The following is an 8,459-nucleotide window of genomic DNA, read 5'->3' as shown; positions in this document are numbered from 1 at the left end:
GCATAGATATACAGATACAACAACAAAGACCACAGGCTAGTTGGAAGTGATGAGATAAAGTCATGCTCATTGGGGCTTTTCTGGTAGGAGTGCTTGGGTTCATAATTTCAAACCTATTTGATTGATGTCACACAACGGATTAAATCTAGAGCTGGTGGTGTCAAAAAAAATCAATGTGCAAAAAGAGGTCCAGTTGACAATGGGTTTAGAATAACCACAAGTCTCTGAATTGATGTTTCATAGGCATTTTCAGAAGGCAAACATACAAGGTGGATTGCGTACCCAAGTCTAGATGTTGGCTGATTCTACAACTGATATTTATCAGCCACGGAAATTTTTTGGTTGACAATTATATTTCATGGCAAAAAATTTTTTTATTGTCATTACAAAGCAGGGTACTGTATTTTTTTAATCAGTGGTGATATAATCATAAAAGTAAAGAGAGTGATTATATGTGTGAATAAGCCATGAAGCCACATCAGATTGGTTAAAGGAAATGAGTGGAGAAATTTTCAAGGTTAGATGTGAGGAAAATGAGAGAGAAAGAAAGGATCAGGCAAGTTTCAGGAAATGGCAGAATGGCCCACCCTAATTTCATTTGCTCATTCCAATCACAATTATATTTAACACCGGAGTGCTTTATATCATGGCCATCTCTTAATCACCCCTATGTAAATTAACCAAGACAGTCCTTTTCCATTTCTACTCCACGGTTTATATACCTCCCTTAAAAAATAAATCAAAAAAAAATCAGGTTTGTGTTTTTTCATGCTAAAAGAATAATTAGGAAGGCAAATCTGGTGCTGCTGTCCATTGGCTTCTAAGTTACCTACTTCAGCACAGATAACTGGAATGATCAGATTAACAATAGTCAGCAAACAGCAAATAGCACACTGAATTCTGCACCATTCAAATTCAAAATTCTGGGTTCTCCTTTTTCTTCGGGTCTCAGCTCAAATGTCACCTGCTCAGGGAGGCTTTCTGCGATCACTGTACCAGGTAAGCCCCTATGCCACTGTCCCAGGAACTCTGTCCTTCAGAGAACTTATCACTGAAAGTGTCATATTTGTTTTCTTTTTTACTGTCTACTTTCCCCCCTTCCTAACAGAGCATCTTGTTCATTCTCTTCACTGTTGAATCCCAGAAACTGACATAGAACAGGCACTCGTATTCCTAGAAAATTCCTTGAGCAAATGCAATGAATAAGTAGGGCAGGCTGACAGGGAAGCAGGTAAATGATTACCATACGAGTACTATCAGCACACAGACACACAAATCTAACTCAGCTTTGTAGGTAACATGAAAGAACTACCAGTTTTTATCAGATTGCTTTGTTTCAGAACAATTGCTTCAACGGAATAGATGAGATGAAATGAGGAGGTAGGAAAAAGTTAGGAAAATGCTGTAATGGTGAGAGAGGTGAGAGAAGACAGTGGCAGTGAGATGGAGAAAAGGAAAGTGACATGTAAGCTATCTGAGAATTAGAATCAACAGAGCGTGGTGATTGATGGGATAAGAGTGAAGGTGAGGCCAAGCAAAAATCCAGCATTTATAACTTAGGAAACTGGATATAACAAATCCATATATGAGGAAAGGAGATGTGGGGGGCAGCAGGAATGAAAGGGGAAAAAAAGACTAACTCCATTAATTAATTGCTGGGGTGGGGGTGCTGGGGGCTCACATACAAAAGACAACATAACTTTGCACATTCTGCTCAACTTGGACTCAACCTGAATGGAGCTTTTTCTGTCTCTCTGACCAATGGCCTCATCTACAAATAGATTAAAAAAAAATTCTCTAAAGTCTTTATTAAACTTTACAGTTATAGGGACCTGATGTGGAGGGAAGTCAGAGGCCCCAGAGCAGGGTTACGAAGTGTTGCCATGGATACACAGGAACACTAGATTTAAGACAGGTCCCTTGAAGCTATGCCCCAAGTCAACAGGCCCCAAGGTTCAAATCACTTCCTTCTGCCACCTGATTGATCTGGGACAGGAGAACGGTATCCCAGTTTGGATGATGGTAGAAGTAGGACACATGGGCATTAACTAATATAGTTTAAGGAATAATTTATGTTAATGATTTTTGTATTTGTAATGTATGATGGATTATTATCATTATTGTTTGTGTATGGTTGATCGTACAAGAAGAAAAGGAGGCCCATCTATTGGATGTGATTTTAACAGCCTGGAAGGGACTTCAGTTTTAAAACTAGACCTTTTCCAATGCACTCCAATGTCTTAAATTCTTTTCATCAGGGACTTCCCTGGTGGTGCAGTGGTTAAAAATCCACCTACCGATGCAGGGGACACGGATTCGATACCTGGTCCGGAAAGATCCCACACGCCGCGGAGCTACTAGGCCCATGCGCCACAACTACTGAGCCTGAGCTCTAGAGCCGCGAGCCACAACTACTGAGCCCACGTGCCACAATTACTGAAGCCCGCGTGCCTAGAGCCCACGCTCTGCAACAAGAGAAGCCACCGCAATGAGAAGCCTGCACGCCGCAACTAGAGAAAGCCTGCGTGCGGCAACGAAGACCCAACGCAGCCAAAAATAAATAAATAAATAAATAAATAAATAAATAAATAAAAATGAAAAAAAAATCTATAAAAAATATTCTTTTCATCAGAGCTAAGACAGCTAATTACCCTGATATAGACAAGAATTCCTTTTGCCATCCATAGGGAATATAAATGACTGGTCAGATTATTGTCTGAAAGCAAGTTCAGGGAGGAAGCAAGATCACTCTAGTTGACAAACTTTTACTGGGCAATTGTGCCAGTGAGCTTTATCTGTGTGTCCACTTGTGGATTAGATAACTGCATTTAAGCTAGTGTCAGCTCCATAGGAAAATGCTTGATGATTCCTGCTGCTTTCAGCTTTGTTTCTTTAAAGCAAAGAAAAAACTGCATCTCCAACAGTTTTTTTTTTAACATCTTTATTGGAGTATAATTGCTTTACAGTGTTGTGTTAGTTTCTGCTGTATAACAAAGTGAATCAGCTATAAGCATATGTATATCCCCATATCCCCTCCCTCTTGCGTCTCCCTCCCACCCTCCTTATCCCACCCCTCTAGGTGGTTGCAAAGCACCAAGCTGATCTCCCTGTGCCATGCGGCTGCTGCCCACTAGCTATCTATTTTACATCTGGTTGTGTATATATGTCAATGCTACTGTCTTACTTCATTCCAGCTTACCCTTCCCCCTCCCCGTGTCCTCAAGCCCATTCTCTATGTCTGTGTCTTTATTCCTGTCCTGCCCTTAGGTTCATTAGAACCATTTTTTTTTTAGATTCCATATATATGTGTTAGCATACGGTATTTGTTTTTCTCTTTCTGACTTACTTCACTCTGTATGACAGACTCTAAGTCCATCCACCTCACTACAAGTAACTCAATTTCGTTTCTTTTTTATGGCTGAGTAATATTCCATTGTATATATGTGCCACATCTTCTTTATCCATTCATCTGTCGATGGACACTTAGATTGCTTCCATGTCCTGGCTATTGTAAATAGAGCTGCAATGAACATTTTGGTACATGACTCTTTTTGAATTATGGTTTTCTCAGAGTATATGCCCAGGAGTGGGATTTCTGGGTTGTATGGTAGTTCTATTTTTAGTTTTTTAAGGAATGTCCATACTGTTCTCCATAGTGGCTGTATCCATTTACATTCCCACCAACAGTGCAGGAGGGTTACATTTTCTCCACACCCTCTCCAGCATTTATTGTTTGTAGATTTTTTCATGATGGCCATTCTGACTGGTGTGAGGTGATACCTCATTGTAGTTTTGATTTGCATTTCTCTAATAATTAGTGATGTTGAGCATCTTTTCATGTATTTGTTGGCAATCTGTATATCTTCTTTGGAGAAATGTCTATTTAGGTCTTCTGCCCATTTTTGGATTGGGTTGTTTGTTTTTTTGATATTGAGTTGCATGAGCTGCTTGTATATTTTGGAGATGAATCCTTTGTCAGTTGCTTCATTTGCAAATATTTTCTCCCATTCTGAGGGTTGTCTTTTCGTCTTGTTTATGGTATCCTTTGCTGTGCAAAAGCTTTTAAGTTTCATTAGGTCCCATTTGTCTCCAACAGATTTTAGTGCCTTGGCTTCTATCTTGTTCAAAGTGGTTGGGAGCTTATAGCCGTAAGAGACAAGTTCACGTCCTTACCATATTTAACAGCTTCAGGAGAAATAATACCCATGCAGTTTGAGCCAGTAATTTGGAGACTTTCAGGCATATGATTTTTTAAAATGAGAGTGGAAAGACTCTCAGGATTTCTTACGTCTTGCCCACACGAGCCACAAACTGAAAAGGAGAAAAGACATTTACAGATTCAAACCTTTGGAAGTGAATGGGCAGCTGCCCAGGCGTTCAGGACCAACCCTGAGCCTGACATTAGGATCCCTTAGACAGTCTTGAGCATCCACTGTCTGTGAAGCAGTATAGCTCTTGCTTGGGAAACTGGAGTTCTAAGGTGGGAGGACAGGAAAAAATGTGAAAAGATGGCCCTGGTTTCTGTTTTCTACAAAAGTGCCATGTGGGGTAATTACTCCCATTGAAGCTGTAAACTTTGACCTTTCTGGAAAACCTTTGTGTATGAAGCCTTGATATGCTTATAGGAGCCAAGGCTGGAACCAATGAGGACTCTGCTTCACGGCAGTGCGGAGTCTCAGAAAGTACTCTCTAAGCCATCTACCAAGGTCTACCACCTAGAACTGTGCTCCTGGACATTGAACATCAGGCCAGTGCAGGTGGAGAGGTCCAAACTGAAGCCTCACTTAAACATGACCTTGGGCTAAACTCTGGATCTCAGTTGCCTCTTCTCACCAACTTACAACCACTTTTAAAAACAGTTTATTTTGTTTTGTTTGGTTTGTTTATTTTGTTTTATTTTTTTTACACTCCACATATGAGTGAAAACCAGAGGGGAAGAGAGGTGGTGGGAGGGTGAAATGGGAGCGGGTCAACTCTACTGTGATGGCTGGAAGGACCATATGTAACTCTTGCTTTGCTCCATGTGGACCACTCAGCGCTTTTCTCTCTTCCAGCAATAAAAATTCACTTTGAGAAAAACTATTTAAATCAAGAATAAAAATATCTTCTCTATCTCAAACTACTAAATAACACACCTATCAGCTAACGGGGCCCAAGTCTGCCTTAGATTTTTTTTTTTTTTGGCTAAGTATGAAAAACACACCAAAATATATTAAAAGCTTAGTTGTTTCATGATCCATATGCTACACTAGAAACCCTCTCAATTCTGGTAAGCAGATATATATACCAATGTTCACCAAAATATTATTTCTTACAAGTAATCAGGAAATAAGTGTCCACGGGCAGGAAAATGGATAAATAATGATATATCCATACAAAGAATGGACTAGATCAGAGGTCAGCAAACTTTTTCTGTAAAGAGCCAGATGGTAAATATTTTAGGCTTTCCAGGCCATACAGTCTCTGTCACAGCTACTCAACTCTGCTGTTTGGTGTGAAAGTGGCCATCGAAAATACATAAAGTTTATTTACAAAAAGAGGTGGCTGGCTAGATTTGGCCCACAGGCCATAGTTTGTTAACCCCTGAAATCGATCCATATCCACCAACATGGAAACATGTCAAGCAATGTTGAGCCAAAAATGCAAGTTTCAAAACAATATGCATGGCATGATTCATTAACACAAAGTTTAAAAATCTGAAGGCAATACTTTATAATTGTGGATATGTACATATTAGTAAATGTATAAAAATAGGCTCAAGTGATAAACTCTGAATTCATGACAGACAGAAGATGTAGGAGAATCAACTGTAATTTTTTTACATTTCTTTAAAATCCAAATATCCAAATCCAAAGCAAATAAGGCATAATGCCAAGATCTAATAAAGCTGGGTGGTAGATACACAGATAATTATCACATTATTCCCGGTCTTAGTATTATATTTGAAACACATCTCAAAAATTTCTTTTTAAGTATTCAATAGAAACATGCATTTCCCTTTATTTTGAGGAGACAAGGCTTAAAAATCAAGTTAAATATGTTTTTGCTCTGCATTAATTTAATCTAATAGCTAAAATAGACTGGGCTAAAGAACTGCTATATTATAAATGAGACAAGGTGGTAAAAACAGGCACTCCATCTTTGATAAACAAAAGAAAACTATGTATTATAAAATGCCTAGAAAAAAATTGTTTTTAAAACAGCATTCGCTGTTTTCTTAATTACAAAGTAATTCACGGCTATGTGTAAGGAGAGAAGAAAAACCTTGGAAAATAAAGACAAACAAAAATAAAAATGTAACCCATGAATTATCCTATCACCCAACCATAACTATTAACATTCTGATGTGGGTCACTCTCTAGGATTTGTTATGTGCATTTTTTAACTTACAAAAATGGTATACCACATATACATATTGTTTTGTAGACAGCTTATTTGAACAGCCTTTTTATTTGAATACTCATTTATGCACCTCTCTTTTCCTGTATTTTTATCTCAAAATAATCTGCATGCTATATACACAGAGTTCACTCCTGACATCTTAGCTTAAAAGACTTTGATCCGAGTTGCCAACAAAGTGGCACTGAGACCAAATCGAAGCTCCCCCAAAGCCCTCACTGAGTCACCACTCAGAGCTGCCTGTTCTAAGCTGTTTATAAAACTTGTCAGGCTAGCTACCACCTCTGTAGACCAGGACTATCTAATGAAAACTACAACATACAAAGCTGTTACTTGTTTGTCCTTAAAACAACCCTGAAGGATATAAACTAAAACAACTGCCAATCTTCCTTCACAAACAGAGCAGCTGCTGTTAAGGAGATTAATAAGTAACTTACTTGAATAACTTGCTCCTACCCTATAGCAGAACCGTCATCCTATAAACAAGTCTTACTGGAAACTCAGGCTTCCATTAGTGCTGCTGGCTGAATGCTTTGCTACACCTATCACACCTATTATCAGCAAGCAATTTAGCATCAACTGCATTTAGAACGCTGGGCTTCCTGGGCAGCTGGAAAGAATACTGTTTACAATCTCATGCCTCTTGCATGAACAAATTGGGCTTTTCTCAACTTTGCATCTCCACACCAACCTCCTCTTTTAATTCCAAACCTACCTTTCTTACAACTTCGAACATCCACCTAATCACCCTTCTTGGTTAGCCATGGAGCTTTACTGTTAGGAAAAAGGACGGAATAAGGAGGAAAGGAATCATGGCCACTTGACCATGCCTCACCAGAACCAAGAAAAGCCACTCTTCCAGGCCAGAAGGGAAAAGCATGGGCCGCTGTAGATCTGTCCAGGAACCTACATAGTCTAGTGGCCAGGAGTTCACTGGTCCCACTCACCTCTCCACCACTCCCCTTGACTTAGCTTTCCCCTTTCCCTGAGATTTCTCCCTGTATTCTTTCTCCTGTCCCTACGCCAGCTCTCTCTCTTGTATCTCAAGTTCAAATGCCTAAAAAAGAACTGCTCCATTCAGATCTTACAAGCCTGATCATCAAGTGCCACTGATCAGCCAACAAGCAAATATCCAAGGGTCAGATCCTTTCCCCTGATCAATTAACTGTGACCATGGTGGCTGGCGGGAAGGGTCAGGAAGTACAGAGACAACCAAAAGTAAAGAACTGCCCAGGGCCACTTTTGCCAGCAAAAGACTAAAGTGAGCAAGCTTCTGAGAGCTGGCCTGTCTTTTAAATCTACTGGTGTCTCAAACTAAACACATCATATTAGTCTCAAACCAACTTCTAAGGTCTGCATTTCCACCATTATCCAGGTTCGTCAAGCACACGACACTGGGGTTCTCACTCATTCACAAATATCCTTGCCACAATATAAAGTGGCTTTCCACTGTCTTCTATTCTCCATTCCCATTGTCACCCTATATTAGACCTTTGGTCTTTCCTAGTTAACCTGGTTTCACCGTTTATTGCCTTTCTTATTCCAACCCAATCAACTTATTCTTCCTAGATTAGACCTATAAACAGCTTTCAAAGTTACCACTCCCTGCTCAAAGCTATGGCCTAGTTATTCCCCCCTCCCCCACTTCCAGCCAAAATAGGTCCAAACCCTAACCCATGCACACAACCCACAATAAGGCCTATACCTACTTACCTAGACTCATCACGTGCTTTGTCCCTTATTACAGCTAAACTCACTCCTGTCCCAACACAGAAACCATTCTGTTGTCTCCAAACCTGTTTATGCCACTTCCTCCATCTGATAGACTTCATTATCCTCCCAGGGCACCACTTGCCAAATTCCTGTCATTCTCCAAGGTCAATTCTGTCTGCATGACCTTTCCAAACTCCCCAGCAAGATGAGTTCTCTCCCTTGGTCCCATAGCACTTAATTTAAACATCTAGCACTTCTAGTTCAGTGCTGTTCCATAGAGATATATTGACAAGCTACATATCTAAATTTCCTAGTAGCCATATTCAAATTGGAAAGAAACAGGTGAA

At 39.8% G+C, this 8,459-nt stretch overlaps 1 protein-coding gene across 1 annotated transcript in view; it reads right to left on the bottom strand.

Annotated features, from left to right (window-relative positions):
- TSPAN7 (tetraspanin 7) overlaps positions 1-8,459 on the bottom strand; it is a 140,741-nt gene that overhangs the window by 115,931 nt on the left and 16,351 nt on the right. The gene's annotated exons all lie outside the window — the stretch shown is intronic.

The sequence above is a fragment of the Balaenoptera borealis genome, assembly GCF_965194805.1.
Source record: "Balaenoptera borealis genome assembly, chromosome: X".
Taxonomy (NCBI): domain Eukaryota; kingdom Metazoa; phylum Chordata; class Mammalia; order Artiodactyla; family Balaenopteridae; genus Balaenoptera; species Balaenoptera borealis.
The sequence above is the reverse complement of the archived record's forward strand: the minus strand, read 5'-3'. Positions and strand labels throughout refer to the sequence as shown.